General features: G+C 63.1%; 3 non-coding genes across 3 annotated transcripts; 2 read left to right on the top strand and 1 right to left on the bottom strand.

Moving 5' to 3' along the window:
- The first annotated feature begins 260 nt into the window (after positions 1-260).
- On the top strand, positions 261-424 carry LOC136991730 (U1 spliceosomal RNA). The gene has a single exon (XR_010883940.1). It is a non-coding gene; the product is annotated as a U1 spliceosomal RNA (small nuclear RNA).
- Positions 425-2,914: 2,490 nt separating this feature from the next.
- On the bottom strand, positions 2,915-3,078 carry LOC136991719 (U1 spliceosomal RNA). Its single transcript, XR_010883930.1, has one exon. It is a non-coding gene; the product is annotated as a U1 spliceosomal RNA (small nuclear RNA).
- A 4,286-nt stretch (positions 3,079-7,364) lies between these two features.
- On the top strand, positions 7,365-7,528 carry LOC136991708 (U1 spliceosomal RNA). The gene has a single exon (XR_010883920.1). It is a non-coding gene; the product is annotated as a U1 spliceosomal RNA (small nuclear RNA).
- The last annotated feature ends 1,280 nt before the right edge of the window (positions 7,529-8,808 follow it).

Raw genomic sequence — 8,808 nt, 5'->3', positions numbered from 1 at the left:
CGGGCGGGGCGGGGCCGTGTCGGTGGGGGCGTGTCTATGCAGATGAGGGCGCGGGGGCCGCCGGGAGACACGCGCGGGTGCAGGCGCGGCGCAGCGGGCACGCGGGGTGGCGCGCGTCGGGGTGGCGCGGTGGCGGCGCGCGGGGTGTCGGGGCGCGGCGCGTGCGCGCGTGCGGGGCGCGGGGGTGGGGTGTCGGGGGGTGTCCGTGAGGTGTGTGTGTGTGTCGGGGGGTGAGTTTGTGCGTCGGGGGTGTTTGTGGCATACTTACCTGGCAGGGGAGACACCATGATCAGGCAGGTGGTTTTCCCAGGGCGAGGCTCATCCCTTGCACTCCGGGTGTGCTGACCCCTGCGATTTCCCCAAATGCGGGAAACTCGACTGCATAATTTGTGGTAGTGGGGGACTGCGTTCGCGCTCTCCCCTGGCTGTTCTGGTGCAAAGGCAGATGAGACTCTCGGAGTTTTTTCTTTTTCTTGTGTTGTCATCGCTGTCCCGTGGGTGGCGCGTTAGAGCGCGGGTCCCGGAGTCACGGCAGCGCTCGCTCCTCTCCCTCTCCTCTTCCTCTCTCTCTCTCCCCTTCTCCTCTCCTCTCTTCCCCCCCTCCCCTCCCCCCTTTCCACCTCCCCCCTCCTTCCCTCTCCCCTCTCCCCTCCCTCTCCTCTCCTCCCGTCCCGGGGCGGCAGCGAGCGAGGCAGGGAAGGAGCCTCCACGCCGGCGCCGGGCAGCCTGCTCCAGGGCTCCGCCGCCCTCGCAGCAAAGCACCTTGTTTTTCCTGGCGCTCACACGCACCCTCCTGCCTTGCCGGTCGTGCCGCTGCCTCCCGGCCCGTGGCTGGGCCCCACTGGGAAGAGCCTGGCCCCGTCCTCTTGACACCCTCCCTTCAGGCATTTCCATGCCTCGATGAGATCCCCCGCAGCCTTCTCGCGCCCAGGCTGTGCAGGCCCAGCTCGCCCAGCCTTTCCTCGTAGCAGAGAGGCTCCAGGCCCTCCATCATCTCAGCAGCCCCGTGTCTCTCTTGAACCCGGGAGCCCAGCGCTGGCCCCGCGCTCCAGATGCCACCTCAGCAGGGCTGAGCGCAGGGGCAGCATCACCTCCCTCCGCCTGCTGCCAATGCTCTTCCTCACGCAGCCCAGGAGACCACTGGCCGCCTTGGCCACCAGGGCACAAGGGTGGTGGCTCGTGGTCAACGTGGTGCCCACCAGCGCCCCAGGTCCTGCTGTGCAGAGCTGCTCTCCAGCAGGTCAACCCCCAACCTGTACTGCTGCATGGGGCTCTTCCTCCCCGGGGCAGGACCCTGCCCTTCCCCTTGCTGAGCTGCAGGAGGTTCCTCCCTGCCCAGCTCTCCAGCCTGTCGAGGGCCCTCTCAATGGCAGCACAGCCCTCCGGGAGCTCTGTCGTTCAGCCAGGTCTTAAGCCACCTCACTGTCCACTCATCTAGCCCACACTTCCTCAGCTTGTCTACGAGGATGTTATGGGAGACAGTGTCGAAAGCCTTGCTGAAGTCAAGGCAGACAACAGCCACTGCTCTCCCCTCATCTGCCCAGCCAGTCATTCCACCATAGAAGGCTATCAGGTTGGTTAAGCATAATTTCCCACATGTGAAGCCATGCTGACTACTCCTGATCACCTTCTGGTCCTCCACATGCTTGGAGATGGCCTCCAGCATGAGCTGCTCCATCACCTTTCCAGGGATGCAGGTGAGGCTGACTGGCCTGTAGTTCCCTGGCTCCTCCTTCCTGCCCTTTTGGAAGACTGGGGTGACATTGGCTTTCTTCCAGCCCTCAGGCACCTCTCCTCTTCTCCATGACCTTTCCAAGAGGATGGAGAGTGGCCTAGCAATAACATCCACCAGCTCCCTCAGCACTCGTGGGTGCATCCCGTCGGGGCCCATGGATTTGTGGGTGTCAAGTTTGCCTAAATGATCTCTAACCCGATCCTCCTTGACCAAGGTAAAGTCTTCCTTTCTCCAGACTTCTCTCTTGCCTCCAGGGTCTGGGAGGCTCCTCCATGCAGGTCTCCTGCCTCCTTGGCTTGACTTCCTACTCATAGGGATGCACTGCTCTTGAGCTTGGAGGAAGTGATACTTGAATATTAACCAGCTCTCTTGGACCCCCCTTCCTTCTAGGGCCCCAACCCACGGGATTCCTCCAAGTAGGTCCCTGAAGAGGCCAAAGTTTGCTCTCCTCAAGTCCAGGGTTGCGATCCTACTTAGTGCCCTGCCTCCTCCTCGCAGCATCCTCAACTCCACCATCTCCTGGTCACTGCAGCCAAGGCTGCCCCCGACCTTCACATCTCCAACCAGTCCTTCCTTGTTTGTTGGTACGAGGTCCAGCAGCGCACCTCTCCTCGTTGCCTCCTCCACCACCTGTGCTGCGCGCGGGAGCCCGCTCGCCTCCTGCTCTCGCAGGGTGTCGGAGGCAGGAAACCTCCTTCCCGAGGGGCTCCATGGCATTGCCCGTGCTGGCGCGGAGGGGTCGGCGCTGGCTCAGGAGCTGCGGGGAGGAGCCGGGCTCAGGCGCAGAGCAGCCTGCGGGGCAGGGCAGGGCAGGGCAGGGCGGAGGGGGGATGCGGCCGGCGGGGGCGGCGGGCAGGGAGGCAGAGCGCGGAGCCCCGGCGAAGCCGAGCCCGGCCGCGTCCGGGTGCGCACAGCGCGCGTGGGTGCTGCTGCCGCCATGGGGCGCTGCCGCGTGGGCGCTTGCGAGGGGCCGCGGTGCGGGCGGGGATGAGCTGTGCAGGGCGCTGCCCGGGGTGGAGGGGTGGAGGAGAGGAGAGGGAGGGGAGAGAGAGGGGAGGGGGAGGGAGGGGAGTGAGCGCGGCTGCGGGACCCGCGCTGTGCCGCGCCACCCACAGAACAGCGACAACGACACAGGAAGAAAAGCCCCCAAAATCTCATCTGTTTTTGCACCAGAACAGCCAGGGGAGAGCGCGAACGCAGTCCCCCACTACCACAAATTATGCAGTCGAGTTTCCCGCATTTGGGGAAATCGCAGGGGTCAGCACACCCGGAGTGCAAGGGATGAGCCTCGCCCTGGGAAAACCACCTGCCTGATCATGGTGTCTCCCCTGCCAGGTAAGTATGCCACAAACACCCCCGACGCACAAACTCACCCCCCGACACACACACACACCTCACGGACACCCCCCGACACCCCACCCCCGCGCCCCGCACGCGCGCACGCGCCGCGCCCCGACACCCCGCGCGCCGCCACCGCGCCACCCCGACGCGCGCCACCCCGCGTGCCCGCTGCGCCGCGCCTGCACCCGCGCGTGTCTCCCGGCGGCCCCCGCGCGCCCTCATCTGCATAGACACGCCCCCACCGACACGGCCCCGCCCCGCCCGCCGTGCTGCGCCTGCACCCGTGCATGTCTCCCGGCGTCCCGCGCGCCCTCATCTGCATAAACGCGCCCCCACCGACACGGCCCCGCCCCGCCCGCTGTGCCGCGCCTGTGTCTCCCGGCGTCCCGCGCGCCCTCATCTGCATAGCATAGACACGCCCCGAACGACACGGCCCCGCCCCGCACGCCGTGCCGCGCCCGCGCGTGTCTCCCGGCGGCCCGCGCACCCTCATCTGCATAGACACGCCTCCACCCGACACGGCCCCGCCCCCCGCGCCCGGACCAGCGGCCGCGGCAGCGACCCGGGAGCCCCCGGCTCTGCCCTGGCGCCTCGCACGCGCCGACCGGCACGAACACGCGTGTGCACACACATGCACATGCATTCACACACACATGCACATGCACACACACACATGCACACACACATGCCCTCATGCACGCACATGCACATGCACTCACACACATGCGCTCACACACGCAAATGCACATGCACTCAGTCACACATATGCACACACGTATGCACACACACGCATGCACATGCATATGCACTCACATGCACACGTGTATGCATGCACACACACGTGCTCACACACACACACTCACACACATGCACACACACATGCGCTCAGTCACATATGCACACACCTATGCACACACACATATTTACACCCACACATACACATGCACACACTTACATGCACACGCGCACGTATTCCTGGGAGGAATCGCGGGACGTCATCCGAGTACACAGGGTGGGGCTAGGGAGGCCAAGGCCCCCCCGGAGTTGAACGTGGCAAGGCAGGTCAAGGACAACGAGACGGGCTTCTGTAAATGCAGCCGTAACAAAAGGAAGAGTCGGGGGAACGCGGGCCCTGCTGACCAAGGACACAGAGAAGGCAGAGGTCCCGAATGCCTTCGGTGCCTCCGTCTTTGGCGCTAAGACCGTCCCGCAGGAATCGCACGCCCTGGAGAGCTGGGAGAAAGTCTGGAGAAAGCAAGACTCTCCCTTGGGGGAGGAGGAGGATCGAGGGAGGCATCACTTAAGTAAACCTGGCAGCCACAAGTCCATCCCTGGGCCCTGATGGGATGCACTCACGCGTGCTGAGAGAGCCAGCCAAAGTCATTGCTAGGCCACTCTCCATCATCTCCCAAAGGTCATCACAGAATCACACAGAATCGCAGAACGGTTGAGGTTGGCAGGGACCTCTGGAGATCGTCTACGTCCAACCCCCCCTGCTCAAGCAGGGTCACCTAGAGCATGTTGCACAGGATCGCGTCCAGGCGGGTTTTGAATATCTCCAGAGAAGGAGACTCCACAACCTCTCTGGGCAACCTGTTCCAGTGCTCAGTCACCCTCACAGGGAAGAAGTTTTTCCTCATGTTCAGGTGGACCTGCCTGTGTTTCAGTTTGTGCCCGTTGCCTCGCGTCCTGTCACTCGGCACCACTGAAGAGAGTCTGGTCCCATCCTCTCGACACCCTCCCTTCAGATACTTGTACACGTTGATAAGATCTCCTCTCAGCCTTCTCTTCTCCAAGCTAAACAGGCCCAGCTCTCTCAGCCTTTCCTCATGAGAGAGATGCTCCAGTCCCCTCATCATCTTTGTGGCCCTTCGCTGGACTTGCTCCAGTAGTGCCACATCCCTCTTGTACTGGGGAGCCCAGAACTGGACGCAGTACTCCAGATGTGGCCTCACCAGGGCTGAGTAGAGGGGGAGGATCACCTCCCTCGACCTGCTGGCAACACTCTTCCTCATGCACCCCAGGATACCATTGGCCTTCTTGGCCACAAGGGCACATTGCTGCCTCATGCTTAACTTGGTGTCCACCAGCACTCCCAGGTCCTTCTCGGCAGAGCTGCTTTCCAGCAGGTCAACCCCCAACCTGTACTGCTGCATGGGGTTATTCCTCCCCAGGTGCAGGACCCTGCACTTGCCTTTGTTGAACTTCAGCAGGTTCCTCTCCGCCCACCTCTCCAGCCTGTCCAGGTCCCTCTGAATGGCAGCACAGCCCTCTGGTGTATCGGCCACTCCTCCCAGTTTGGGATCGTCAGCAAACTTGCTGAGGGTGCACTCTGTGCCTTCATCCAGGTCATTGATGAAGAAGTTGAACAATACTGAACCCAGTCCTGACCCCGGGGGGGACACCGCTAGCTACAGGCCTCCAGCTAGACTCTGCACCACTGATCACAACTGTGAGCTCTGCCATTCAGCCAGTTCTCAATCCACCTCACTGTCCACTCATCCAGCCCACACTTCCTGAGCTTGTCTATGAGGATGTTATGGGAGACAGTGTCAAAAGCCTTCCTCAAGTCAAGGCAGACAACAGCCACTGCTCTCCCCTCATCTGCCCAGCCAGTCATTCCGTTGTAGCAGGCTCTCAGGTTGGTTAAGCATGATTTCCCCTTGGTGAAGCCATGCTGACTACTCCTGATCACCTTCTGGTCCTCCACATGCTTGGAGATGGCCTCCAAGATGAGCTGCCCCATCAGCTTTCCAGGGATGGAGGTGAGGCTGACTGGCCTGTAGTTCCCTGCGTCCTCCTTCTTGCCCAATGTGAAGACAGGAGGGACATTGGCTTTCTTCCAGTCTTCAGGCACCTCTTCTCTTCTCCATGACCTTTGGGAGATGATGGAGAGTGGCCTAGCAATGACTTTGGCTGGCTCTCTCAGCACGCGTGAGTGCATCCCATCAGGGCCCAGGGATGGACTTGTGGCTGCCAGGTTTACTTAAGTGATGCCTCCCTCGATCCTCCTCCTCCCCCAAGGGAGAGTCTTGCTTTCTCCAGACTTTCTCCCAGCTCTCCAGGGCGTGCGATTCCTGCGGGACGGTCTTAGCGCCAAAGACGGAGGCACCGAAGGCATTCGGGACCTCTGCCTTCTCTGTGTCCTTGGTCAGCAGGGCCCGCGTTCCCCCGACTCTTCCTTTTGTTACGGCTGCATTTACAGAAGCCCGTCTCGTTGTCCTTGACCTGCCTTGCCACGTTCAACTCCGGGGGGGCCTTGGCCTCCCTAGCCCCACCCTGTGTACTCGGATGACGTCCCGCGATTCCTCCCAGGAATACGTGCGCGTGTGCATGTAAGTGTGTGCATGTGTATGTGTGGGTGTAAATATGTGTGTGTGCATAGGTGTGTGCATATGTGACTGAGCGCATGTGTGTGTGCATGTGTGTGAGTGTGTGTGTGTGAGCACGTGTGTGTGCATGCATACACGTGTGCATGTGAGTGCATATGCATGTGCATGCGTGTGTGTGCATACGTGTGTGCATATGTGTGACTGAGTGCATGTGCATTTGCGTGTGTGAGCGCATGTGTGTGAGTGCATGTGCATGTGCGTGCATGAGGGCATGTGTGTGTGCATGTGTGTGTGTGCATGTGCATGTGTGTGTGAATGCATGTGCATGTGTGTGCACACGCGTGTTCGTGCCGGTCGGCGCGTGCGAGGCGCCAGGGCAGAGCCGGGGGCTCCCGGGTCGCTGCCGCGGCCGCTGGTCCGGGCGCGGGGGGCGGGGCCGTGTCGGGTGGAGGCGTGTCTATGCAGATGAGGGTGCGCGGGCCGCCGGGAGACACGCGCGGGCGCGGCACGGCGTGCGGGGCGGGGCCGTGTCGTTCGGGGCGTGTCTATGCTATGCAGATGAGGGCGCGCGGGACGCCGGGAGACACAGGCGCGGCACAGCGGGCGGGGCGGGGCCGTGTCGGTGGGGGCGCGTTTATGCAGATGAGGGCGCGCGGGACGCCGGGAGACATGCACGGGTGCAGGCGCAGCACGGCGGGCGGGGCGGGGCCGTGTCGGTGGGGGCGTGTCTATGCAGATGAGGGCGCGCGGGGGCCGCCGGGAGACACGCGCGGGTGCAGGCGCGGCGCAGCGGGCACGCGGGGTGGCGCGCGTCGGGGTGGCGCGGTGGCGGCGCGCGGGGTGTCGGGGCGCGGCGCGTGCGCGCGTGCGGGGCGCGGGGGTGGGGTGTCGGGGGGTGTCCGTGAGGTGTGTGTGTGTGTCGGGGGGTGAGTTTGTGCGTCGGGGGTGTTTGTGGCATACTTACCTGGCAGGGGAGACACCATGATCAGGCAGGTGGTTTTCCCAGGGCGAGGCTCATCCCTTGCACTCCGGGTGTGCTGACCCCTGCGATTTCCCCAAATGCGGGAAACTCGACTGCATAATTTGTGGTAGTGGGGGACTGCGTTCGCGCTCTCCCCTGGCTGTTCTGGTTTAATAACAGACTAAGCAGAGAAAACAGCCTCTGAGTTCACTGCGTCGTTTAACCGGTTGGGATCGTCCCGTCCCAGGAGCTGTCTCTGCTCCGCAGCTCTGTTCGCAGCCCGCTGCAGAGAGGCTGCTGCGAGCGCGGCCGGACCGTAGGCGGTTCCGCCGCCCGAACTGGTGCCCAGAGCAGCCTTTAGGGTAAAACTCGCCGCGAACAGGCCCAAGCCGGCAGCACAGCTGGACTGCTCCCTGCATCAGGATCTGGCCTAGGAGATGCGGCTGGTGGCCGGGCGCCCTGCTCCCTCCCCACCCCGGCCCCACGGCATATCCACAGCATGCGTGGGAGATGGGCGCTGCTGCCTGGGCATCTGACGTCACCTGGCCTCCGCCTGCTTCTCGCAGGGCCTGGGCTGTGTGCTGGGAGCAAGAGTCAGGGCAGACACGGGCACGGCAATCTTTTACCACACGAGTTTATTTTAAATAAAACTTAAACACAGATGCAGGCTTTGCAACCAGTGTGACTGATCAGACAAGCGATGCAAACAGGGAGATGGCCAAGGCGGATGCTGCGTGCCATTCTCGTCAAACCAGCACAAACGCGCTGCAGGGCGAGAGCCCCCTGCCCTGGGGCTCCCACCCGCCGGCTCCGAGCGCACCGGGGTCTCAGCGGCCCCGGAGAAGCTGCCCGGGGCGTCGCGGCAGGGAGACGGGGGCGACCGCCATTCCCAGCCCTGATGGGCACCTTCCCTCCGGGACGCTCTTTCCCAGGGCCAGCAAGGGCCACGGTGGCCACCCCTGGCCCCCGGGTGCTCCCACCCCTGCCTGCCTGCGCCCGAGCGGGGCGGGCGGCCGCTTCTTCAGTCAGGCTGGGATTTTTTCCTTGTTCTTTCAAAAAAAAATGAGACCACCACCTGCATTTTCCGAGCCGCATCCTCCCCAATGCCTCAGGCTGCTGGGCAGGCACTGACCCCCAACACGGGGGTCTCCAGTGCTGCTTGCTTCAACCCATCCACGCGGGGCACCGGGACTGGTGGGGGCAGCCAGCACAGGCAAAGTGCAAGTAAGATCCACCCCGGGATATCTACAACGGACTTAATCTTTCTCTTTAACTATAATACAGCGGGGCGGGCGGGGAGGGGGGAGCAGCGGGCTCCTCGGGCAGCGGCGGCACTCACACCAAAGAAGACAACTGAAATAAATATGGGGTGGATGTGGCGAGAGCTGGGGACCCCGGGCATGGTGGCCTTCCCCACCCCTTGGCCACTGGCGTATTTA

The sequence above is a fragment of the Apteryx mantelli genome, chromosome 3 (assembly GCF_036417845.1).
Source record: "Apteryx mantelli isolate bAptMan1 chromosome 3, bAptMan1.hap1, whole genome shotgun sequence".
Taxonomy (NCBI): Eukaryota; Metazoa; Chordata; class Aves; order Apterygiformes; family Apterygidae; genus Apteryx; species Apteryx mantelli.
This window is presented reverse-complemented; position numbering and strand designations above follow the sequence as displayed.